We start from the raw sequence: 11,323 nt of genomic DNA on the forward strand, positions 1-11,323 counted from the left end.
TCTAACTATCCTAAATCGAAACATAAACTGAAAAAAAAAATGAAATAACTAGGAACGAAAGAAAGGTGGTGTTCGGCGGAACCTAGTAGGCATATGAACTAAGCTAAGGAACTGAGAGATAGCGGGGTGTGGTTGCGGTGGTGCTGCGGCGGCGTAGGGTGGCGCGGCGGCGAACCTTGGTGGCGGCAGGGATGGTGTTGTGGTGTTGGGTGAGGGCTGGGGTGTAGGGAGGGGTGGTTAAGGGGGGCCGGTGGTGGTGATGGGCGCAGGGGAGGGTTGCAGAGAAGAAAGGGAGAAGAAGGGGAATGGGGGGCGCGACGGGGTAGGGTTTCGAGTCACAGGGGGTTAATAAATTTGAATCCACGCGAACGCGTGGGGCACGCAGTCGCGTGGTGATAAACCACTATTTTATGGTTTATCTTGTGCTCAATTGAGTGGTTTTTATCAACTCTTTACCCACTTATTCATACTATTTGCATGGTTTTACATTTGCCTTCCTAATTATCTGCTTTGATTGAAAACATGCTTCTTTGGCCTTAAGTTCCCTATGTTTAAACCCTCTCTTATTACCATTAGATGTCTTGATATGTGTGTTAAGTGATTTCAAAGATTACAGGACAGGAATGGCTCAGAGGATGGAAAGGAAGCATGCAAAAGTGGAAGGAATACAAGAAGTTGGAGAAATTGCTAAGCTGTCCAGCCTGACCTCTTCGCACTCAAGCGACTATAACTTTAGCTACAGAGGTCCAAATGACGCGGTTCCCATTGCGTTGGAAAGCTAACGTCCGAGGATTCGATTTGATATATAATATGCCACAGTTGTTCTGACGCTAGGTGACGCGAACGCATGCTCCACGCGGATGCATCGCAGTGGCAAAAATCAACGTGGCAGATTTCTTCTCCAGCAATTTCTGGGCTGTTTTCGACCCAGTTTGCGGCCCAGAAAACACAGATTAGAGGCTATAAAGTGGGGGAATCCATTCAGAAGAAGAATAAGCTCATAATTCATAATCTTAGATGTAGTTTTTAGAGAGAGAGGTTCTCTCCTCTCTCTCTTAGGATTTAGTTTTAGGATTTAGGATTATTTCTTCTTCATCACAGGTTCAATGTTCCTTTTATTTATTTTTCCAATTTAATTTATGAACTTTTTCATGTTAGATTTGAATATTCTATTTAATATAATTTGAGGTATTTCAGTTATAAGATTGTTTTATTTATGCCATGAATGCTTTCGATTTATCCAAATTATTTTCATTCGAGTAGACTCTCTCTCCTTTTGGCTTTGGTTAGGTAATTAGTAACACTTGAGTTGTCAAACTCAGCAGTGGTTGAAATTGGCAGATTCTACTTGATCTAGATCTCTCTAAAGCTAGTCCTCCCATAGGGATTGACTAGGACTTGAGGATCAAGCTTATTAGTCCACTTGACTTAATTAAGTGGGATTAGAATCCAATTCTCATCACATCTGATAAGGATAACAAGGACAGGATTTTCAGTTCTAATACCTTGCCAAGAGTTTATTTTATTATTACTATTTTATTTTTCTTATCATTTAACATACTTCTTCCTTACTTTCAAAACCCCCAATTTACAAGACTCATAACCAATAATAAGAACACCTCCCTGCAATTCCTTGAGAAGAAGACCCGAGGTTTAAATACTCGGTTATCAATTTTAAAGGGGTTTGTTACTTGTGACAACCAAAACGTTTGTAAGAAAGGACTTTTGTTGGTTTAGAAGCTATACTTGTAACGGAAATTTATTCTGAATTCTAGACCACGCAAAAGTTCTCTCTTCACGTGGCTAGGGTGGAAAAAGGGTTGACGCGATCGCGTGAGTGACGCGATCGCATGGAATGGGTAAAAGGGTGAATGACGCGGTCGCGTGAGGCATGCGACTGCGTCGCTGGAAATTGTGCTAAACGCACAATTCCAGCGTCGTTTCAGCGCAACTCTCTGTCTCTTTTTGGGGTGTTGTGCAATCTACGCGTCGCTCACGCTTTCGCGTGAGATAGGTTTTGTGCAAGTGACGCATTCGCATCGGGGACGCGAACGCGTGGGCCGTTTGTGCTAGATGCACGACAGCCGCACGATTCCAGCCCAGATTTCTGGGCGTTGGATTTTTACACCGATTTCCAGATCACGCGGCCGCGTGAATGACGCAGACGCGTGGAAGGTGGTTCTCGCAACTGACGCGAACGCTTTAGCGATGCGATTGCGTCGCACACCTTTTTTTTTAATGCAAATATGCAGTTATGCAGTATGTAATGCCAATGCAAATGCCTACGAATACTATCCAGGTTTAATGAAAATAAAACAATATAAAAATAAACAAAATGAAATAAAATGAAAACAGGAACGATCATACCATGGTGGGTTGTCTCCCACCTAGCACTTTTGGTTAAAGTCCTTAAGTTGGACATTAGATGAGCTTCCTGTTATGGTAGCTTGTGCTTAAATTCATCCATAAATCTCCACAAATTTTTGGAATGCCAATAGCCTCCGGGATTCCAAACTAGGCATGTGAAGCTTTTGAGCAGCTTCAAACAGGTCCTCAGGCTCCCGGAGTGACAAATGTCAGAATAGATTCCAGGATCCCAAACTTTGCTATTAAATCTGCCTCCGTCTTGATCTATATTTTTCCATCCGGGCGGTTTAGAAATTAGATTTTCACCAGGATGACCAAACGTTTTCCGAGATCCATTCGATTGAATATGATGCCAATCCATGCATTTCGAATTGAAGCGTGGAACCTTATTGAACCTTGTGCACCAGCTCTGAGTACGAGCCATTTTCCTCTTACTCTTAAAGCCGCAGAGAGCTCTAAGCTGGCCATCTGTTTCAAGCAAGCCATATTCAAGTGGAAAAATAAAGTTAAAGGTTAAGGATTGTACCCACTTGAAGCTTATATTGGGTGGTAATGGCCTTGGGATAGGTGTTTCTAGTGGTTCTGTAAGTTCTACTCCCTTGTGATCTTCTGTGAATTTCTCCACTTCCTTGCAGAATTCTTCAAATGCAACATCGTCCTGATCAAAGTCTTCTATGTCTTCCTCATCACTCAAGTCATAAGCTAGAGGTTGAGAGAAATCTACCTTCGCATCTTCTTCGTATTCACTTGGATAAGGTTCTTCAATCTCAGAGAATTTACTTGTGGATGCAAGTTCATTACTAGGAGAACTTGACTTGAGATTATCATTATCAAGGAAACTTGCGTCTTGGGTCATTCCGTCTAGTTCTTCATAAAATACCTGCCTTGGGGTTTGTGCACTATCCTCCTTAGCATCAATTGTAACGTCCTTGATGGAATTCTTCGCTACTCTGGGTTCTCATGGAGGTTCAGCATCTCCTAAATCTTCAATCAGTGCTTCTTCTTCTTGGACAATTTGAGCTTCCTCCAATTGTTCCAGAACAAAGTTATGCTCATTACTGCCCTCTGGGGTTTCTAGTGTCTCCTTCATGCTACGTTTGTCATTAGATTCTCCACATAAAGCTATTGGAGTTCCTTGAGGGTTTAAACGTTTGGAAGATAATTGATGTATTGCTTGCTCCAGCTGATGAAGGGTTGCATGAAGTTGATCTACTGTTTCCTTGAAGTGAGCATGTGATTCTCGAGGTGGTGAATTTGGACATGGTACATAGGAAAGTGGTGGTTTTTGGGAGTAATTGGATTGGAACTGGGGTAAATAAGGATCATACGGTGGTGAATGGTGAAAAGGAGCTTGTGAGCATGGTGGTTCAAAGTTATGTTGAGAGGATGGTCTATAGGCACAGCGTGGGGCTTGTTGGTAGTTACAAGGCTGTCCACCATATCTATTAGCTTGGTTTGCATTGTATAATGGTCTTTGTCCATGATATCTTGGAGGGTGTTGTTGCCTAAAAGGTTGATCAAATCCTCTTGGCTCCATCCATCTTTGATTGCTTAGACCTTGATGCATATTCCTGCTATAACTTCCATTTCCTTCAACAATATTAGAACCAAACTAAAAGCGAGAGGGGTGAGAGTTCATAGTGGCTAATGGAAATAAAAGGAGAAAACAAAAACAAATAAACAAGTAAAAGAAAATATTTACAATAACCAATAATAAGGCACACGTTTGTAGTTCCCCGGCAACGACGCCATTTTGAAAAGAACGAAACTCTCGCGCGATCTAGAATTTTCACAAGTAAGTTCCCGTTGTAAGTATAGCTTCTAGACCGACAAGAATTCCTTTCTTACAAACGTTTTGGTTGTCACAAGTAACAAACCCCTAAATAAATTGATAACCGAAGTATTTAAACCTCGGGTCGTCTTCTCAAGGAACTGCAGGGAAGTATGTTCTTATTATTGGTTATGAGTTTTGTAAATTGGGGTTTTGAAAGTAAGGAACAAATAATTCAAATGACAAATAAAATAAATAAATGACTGTAAAATAAACTCTTGGCAAGGTATGAGAGTTTGGAATTTCTATCCTAGTTATCCTTATCAGGTGTGATGAGAATTGGATTTTTATCCCACTTAGTTAAGTCAAGTGGACTAATTAGATTGATCCTCAAGTCCTAGTCAATCCCTGTGAGACGACTAGCTTTAGTGCGATCTAGATTAATTAGGAATCTGCCCATTTCAACCACTGCTGAGTTTGACAACTCAAGTGTTACCAATTAATCAACCAAAGCCAAAAGGAAGGAATTGCAAATTATTAATGTAAATAAAGGAAAGCAATCATAATTCTGAAATACCTCAAATTATATTAAATAGAAAATCAAATCTAAACATGAATGGTTCATAAGCCAATTTGACAACAAAAGTAATTAAAGGAAAGCATTAGAATATCTGAAAGCAAAGGGAAATATATAACGTAAAGGAATATTGAACCTGATAAGGAGTTAGAATACTAAATTGAAATAATAAGAAATCCTAATCCTAAAACCTAAGAGAGAGGAGAAAACCTCTCCCTTTAAAAACTACATCTAAACTATGAAAAGTGAATAATTGGAGCTCTCTCCTTGAATGGATGCATTCCTCCACTTCATAACCTCCAATCTGTGCCTTCTGGACTTGGATCTGGGCCAAAAAGGGCTTCAAAAATTGCTGGGGACGTTTTTTGTAATTTCTGGTGCGTGGCGTCTGTCACACGTCCGCGTGGGTCACGCGGTCGCGTCATCTGGAGTTTTCCTTATCACGCGTTCGCTTCGGTCATGCGTCCGCGTCATCTGTGTTTTGCTTAAGGCGCGCGTCCGCGTCAGTCACGCATTCGCATCGCTGCCAGTTTCTTCAAAAACTCCATTTTGTGATTTCTTTCCATTTTTGTATGTTTCCTTTCCATCCTTTAAGTCATTCTTGCCTTAGGAGATCTGAACTACTCAACACACAAATAACGACATCGAAAGGTAATAAAGGGTGATTAAATAATTAATTTTAAAGCATAGGAAACATGTATTTCACATATATTACATAATAAGGAAGGGAAAGTAAAACCATGCAATTTTCATGAATAAGTGGGTGAAGGATTGAATAAATCTCTTGAATTGAGCACAATACATATCATAAAATATGGGTTTATCAATCATATTGCCATATTTTCTTGACTTAGCCCTAAGGATTTATTTTGGATTGATTGGAATTCTATCGTTTGTTTTTGCCAAACTCCATAGGAACCATATTATAGATATAGGTAGTTAACATTTAGCATAGTTGCATGCATGTAAGTAGTTGCATTGAATAAGTTGGTTGTCCTTTTACCCTTCTCCCTTGATTATGATTAGCATGATGACATGTTATTGTTTATCTCTCCTAGTCCGATAATGATCTGCCAAATGATCCATCTGTTGGAAATTAGAATTCAAAAATAATATTTTAGCTACTTTAAATATAAATAGAATTTTGTAGATAAATAAATTAAAAGAATATTGGAACGAGTTTACACAAATCGTGCTAGGCACTGTCCTTAAAAATTTATTACCACCCTACCCATAGGTGGAATGGCTTCGACGAAAATCCTCTAAGATTAGACATGGATCATCAAGAATACAGTCCACACCAATATTTTTGAAACACTTGGAATAGCACAACCTCGTTTTTCTTCTTAATTGAAAAATATGTTACAAGTAACTCTTGCTAATATTTGAGAAGGTCTAACATGATTGTGAGAGAGAGAGAGAGAGAGAGAGAAAGAGAGAGAGAGAGAGAGTACAAGTTATAGATTAAAAGAGTGAGAATGTTTTGGGGTATATATATATAATTGTATCTGATGCTTCTCCTTTTATATAATTCAATTTATGCAATGGTCATAAAATAATTCAATGATTTTCTTCTTAATTAGCAATAATTCAATTTAATGCTTTTCTTCTTAATTAACAACGGTCATATTTTCAATAAGATTAAAAATGGTCATAAATCAATTCAAAACTTTTATTTTTATTAGAGTGTCTCATGTGGTACTAAGTTTGAAACGCAATCTTAAAAACACAACACTCCCCCACATGTTTCTAACTTAGGAAAAACTAAAAGAACTAAGGGAGGTTGAGAATATTTTGCATTAGTAGAGTATCCAAAAGGATTTGAACTTCACCTTAGCTCGAGTGGGTGACAGCCCTGTAGAAGCGTGGTAGAGTAAACTCTTTGAAACTTATACTTCTGAGATTATGGTTGGAGTAGATCCACAAGTCCACAAAACATTTTTTTGGGTAATGCTGCTCCTGGCGGTTTGCGCTTTAACGGCCATATGCCACATCCTGTTAACATGAGAGCTAAAGAGTTAAGTGCCCAAACTCATAGGAGACGACCTCATTTCCACTCTCAGTTTTGTGCTTATCCATAAAGAGTATGCTGCAGTAACATCTCCACCCCTGTATTTTGGGACTATGAACATCATCATCAAGCATCTCATATGAATGGTAGAAACAATAAAGCACCATAACTACATTAGTACCGTCATTCACCCTAGGGAGGAACTTATCGCCAAACATCTCATATGTATGGTGGAAAACAAAGAAGCAACAATATCCTTAAAACTTGTATGACTTCGTTGACCATATTGAACCATCTTCATAGAAGATCTAATCAAAGTAGTTAGGTATCAATCGTACAGTTATACTCAAAGGAACAAGTCTCATCCCCTCGATGTTTCACTTACTAGCGTCCTAGCAAGCGGCTTCGTCAAAGGATTAGCCAAATTCTTTTCTAACCTTACAAAATCCATGGATATTACACAACTCTCAATAAGTTGTCTTACAATGTTGTTCTACATTCTTATATGTTGGCTTTTACCATTGTAGATCTTATTCTTTACTCTAGTAATAGCAGCCTAACTATCATAATGCATAGTCACAGATGATTCAGAGTCTTGGCTGTGACCCTAAGCACTTTGTTTTCCAGTATTACCATCGGATACATTCATGCCACATACACTTTAACTAGGTGAACCTTTTCAGATTGTGACTCAGCTTTGCTAGAGTCCCCAGATAGAGGTATCTAGAGTTCTTAAGCACACTCTTTTTACTTTGGACCACGACTTTAACCGCTCAGTCTCAAGCTTTTCACTTGACACCTTCATGCTACAAGCACATGGTTAGGGATAGCTTGGTTGAGCCGCTTAGGCCAGGATTTTATTCCTTTGGGCCCTCCTAACCACTGATGCTCAAAGCCTTGGGCCGTTTTACCCTTGCCTTTTGGTTTTAAGGGCTATTGGTTTTTCTGCTTGCTTTTTTTTTCGCATGCAAGCTTTTTCTTTTTCTTTTTGTTGTTTTTCTTGCTTCAAGAATCAATTTATGGATTTTTCAGATCACCAATAATACTTTTTCTTTTTTCTTATTCTTTCAAGAGCCAACATTCATAAATTTCAACTTCAAATATGAATTGTTTGTTTCATACATTGAGAAAATAAAAGCAGATGACACCACATCAAACTAATTAAACTAATCTTATTTTAGACTTAAAATTCATGTATCTCTCAATTCTTTTCAATAAAAATTTTTATTTAAATAAGGTGAGAGATATATGGAACATTTTACAACTTAAAGACATCAATGTAAATGATCATGCAACTAGAACAAGAGAACAGAAAATAAACAGACAAAAAACAGAAAAATAATAGGAAAGGGGTGTAAAGAGAATGAGTCTACCTGAATGAATGGTGGCTAGCGCTCCTCCTTGAGGATCCAATGTAGTGCTTGATCTCTTCTATGTCACTCCTTTGTCTTTGTTGAAGCGGTTGCACAGGTTCATGTGCATGCTCTCTAGTTTGCTCCATCCTCTTCTTCTATACTTAAGAGTGGTAGAAGTCACAAAGCAAAGCTTTTGCAACACCAAACTTAAGAGTTTTGCTCGTCCTCGAGCAAATATGATCAATAGGGATGAAGAAGGTGGGGTAGGTAGAGCTTCTATGGTACCTCTTGGTCCTGAGAGGCTAGGGAATCTAGATTCCCTATTTCTCTGCACTAGCGTTTGAACGCCCAGGGGCTGCTCCCTGGCTGGCGTGCAACGCCAGCAATGCTCCCCTCTTGGGGCGTTGAACACCCAGTGAGGGCTTCCTCACTGGCGTTCGACTTTGACACTATTTCCAGAGTGTTTTGTTTTCACTGCTGTGAATTTTGTCTCTTGACTAGTGCATATGATCATGACTCTAACAACTGAAAGAAAAACAAAATGAAAGAAAATAAACATGGTTGAGTAAGGTTGGATTACCTCCCAACAAGCGCTTCTTTAATGTCATTAGCTTGACGGATAACTCCTTTCAAAGAGGAAGATAGTCATAGAGGAATAAATCCCCACTCCTTACTGGGAGCTTCCTTCCTGTCTCTTGATGCGGGCGGAAATCAGCCGATTAAGAAATTAATATAGAAATAATGTTGCGAGTACAGTTCCTAATCGACAAAAATCTACTTATCAATTTAGAAGGGTTATCACAAATTTAGAATAAAATACTGGGAGTATGAATCCCAGGTCGTCTCCCAACGAGTTGACAAAAGGGTACTATTTTATTAATCAGGAGTTTTCCGAGAAATTTTAAGAGTTGGAGAACGGAAAAATAAATAATTGTAAATTAAAGCAATGAAAATTAGCAAGAGAATTTATGTAATCAAAGTAAAAGCCTTGACCGGGGGAAAGATTAATTGGAAGTTCTATCCTTGTTGGATTTTTCCAAGTGTAGTATCAAGAGGTTGTTATTTTCACTTAGTTAACCCTTACTAAATAAAGGAAAGTCAAGTGATTGAGCTAACTGTTATCGCAAGTCCTAATCCTCTCCCTTGGGAAGGATTAGCGTTAGTAAATAGAGAGTCAGCCAACAACTTCCAATTGAACTAATCACTTGAGTATTCCAACTCAAGGGTCTCCTTTTAATCAACCTCCAAGTCAAGTTGGGAGTCTACTCTATTGACATAAATGTAATTTTCATAAAGGAATAAGAAGACATGATGAATTAAATAAAATAATAACTGGAAATTAATTAAAGGTAAAAGTAGTTCTTTGCATTAATAAATCCCAAAATCATAAACATACTTGTCTGAACAGGGTTAATAGGTAATCAAAAGAATAAAGGAATAGAAAACAAACTAGAATAGTGAAACTTCAACAGAGGTAGTGACTCTTCTCAATATCCAAAGCAAAAGCATCAAAAGCATAAAAAAACTAGAACTATGAATGTGAAGGAAACCTAGAGGAAAAGTGAGTTCCCTCTCTAAGATTCCAGTCTCAAATCTAAAAACTATGCGAATGAGAATGTGTGTTGAGTCTCTGCTCGTCTCCTGGCTCTAGTCTATGTTTTTGGGACAAAAATTGGGTCCAAACTCGGCCCAAAATCGCCCCCAACATTTTCTGTGATTTCTGCAGATAGCGCACGTCACGCGTACGCGTCGCTGGTCAACTTCGCGTCTCACGCGTACGCGTCAGGCACGCGCACGCGTCGCCGTGCGAACTCCGATTCACGCACACGCGTGAGCCATGCGTGCGCGTCATTCCTTGTTAGTCATCTCCTTTATTTCTTGTGCTCCTTCTATTTTTGCAAGCTTTCTCTCCATCCTTTAAGCCATTCCTGCCCTATAAAGCCTGAAAACACTTAACACACAGATCACGGTATCGAATGGTATAAAAGGGAATTAAAAATACACAATTTAAAGGTTTAGGAAGCAAGTTTTTAACCATAGATTAAGATTGGAAAGGAATTATAAAATCATGCAATTGTATGAATAATTGTGCAAAGACTTGATAAAAATCACTCCATTGAGCACAAGATAAACCATAAAATAGTGGTTTATCAATCTCCCCACACTTAAACATTAGCATGTCCTCATGCTAAGCTCAAGGAGATATAAAGAATAAATGGGAGAAAGTAAGACTCATGCGATGCAACCTATGAATGCAACTATATGCTGAGATGATTCTGTCTTACTTAGTCAAAAGTAAATAAGCTCTTCAAGACAAACATAAATCAGATTCCACTAATTCAAATCATGCAATAAAAGACAAGTAAACTTGTGAGAAAGTAGCTCATGAAAGCAGGGAACATAGAATCAAGCATTGAACCCTCACTGGTAGTGTATATGCACTCTTAATCGCTCAAGTGTCTAGGGTTAATTCACTCTACTCTTCCCTAATCATGCTTTCTAAAACTTTGTTCTTCATCTAACCAATCAACAAAAATTTAGTATACCAATGCAAACATCATGAGGTCTTTCCAAAGTTGTAATGGGGCTAAGGTAAGGGTGAGGATATATGTATGGCCAAGTGAGCTCAAATATGAATCTTTGATTAACCTAAGCTTTCACCTAACATACGCACACACTCTATGTAATTCTAATCATGCCTAGCTACCCATAATTCCCACTTTTACATCACATACTCATGTACCAAATATTTCTTTAGTTTCACCACATGTGCATTGATCTTTTATTAAACTTAGTATTGGGGTAATTTTGTCCCCTTAATTATCTATATACTTAATTATTTAAATATTTTTGGTTTTTTTATTAAAAATATAAAAGTAAACATAACATATCAATGCACATGGATTTTTAATTTTTCTGGTCTCACATGAGTAGGTACCCAAATTCCCAATACTGTTGTCAACAAAACACAGCACACTTTCATCAACCCAAGTTCCCACAGTTCCCCACACTTAATTAATACACAATCTCTAACTTAAGCTAACCAAAGATTCAGTTGAGGTAATTAATTATTTTTCCGCTTAAGGCTAGTGATGTGGTAATATATAGAACAAATGGGGATTAAAAGGCTCAAGGTGGCTAACAAAGGTGATTGAAAGGGTAGGCTATTTGGGATAAGTGAGCTAATAACAAATGATGGCCTCAATCATATGCAAGCATGTAAATACACTAAACAATGGACA

Source organism: Arachis ipaensis, chromosome B01 (assembly GCF_000816755.2).
Source record: "Arachis ipaensis cultivar K30076 chromosome B01, Araip1.1, whole genome shotgun sequence".
NCBI lineage: Eukaryota > Viridiplantae > Streptophyta > Magnoliopsida > Fabales > Fabaceae > Arachis > Arachis ipaensis.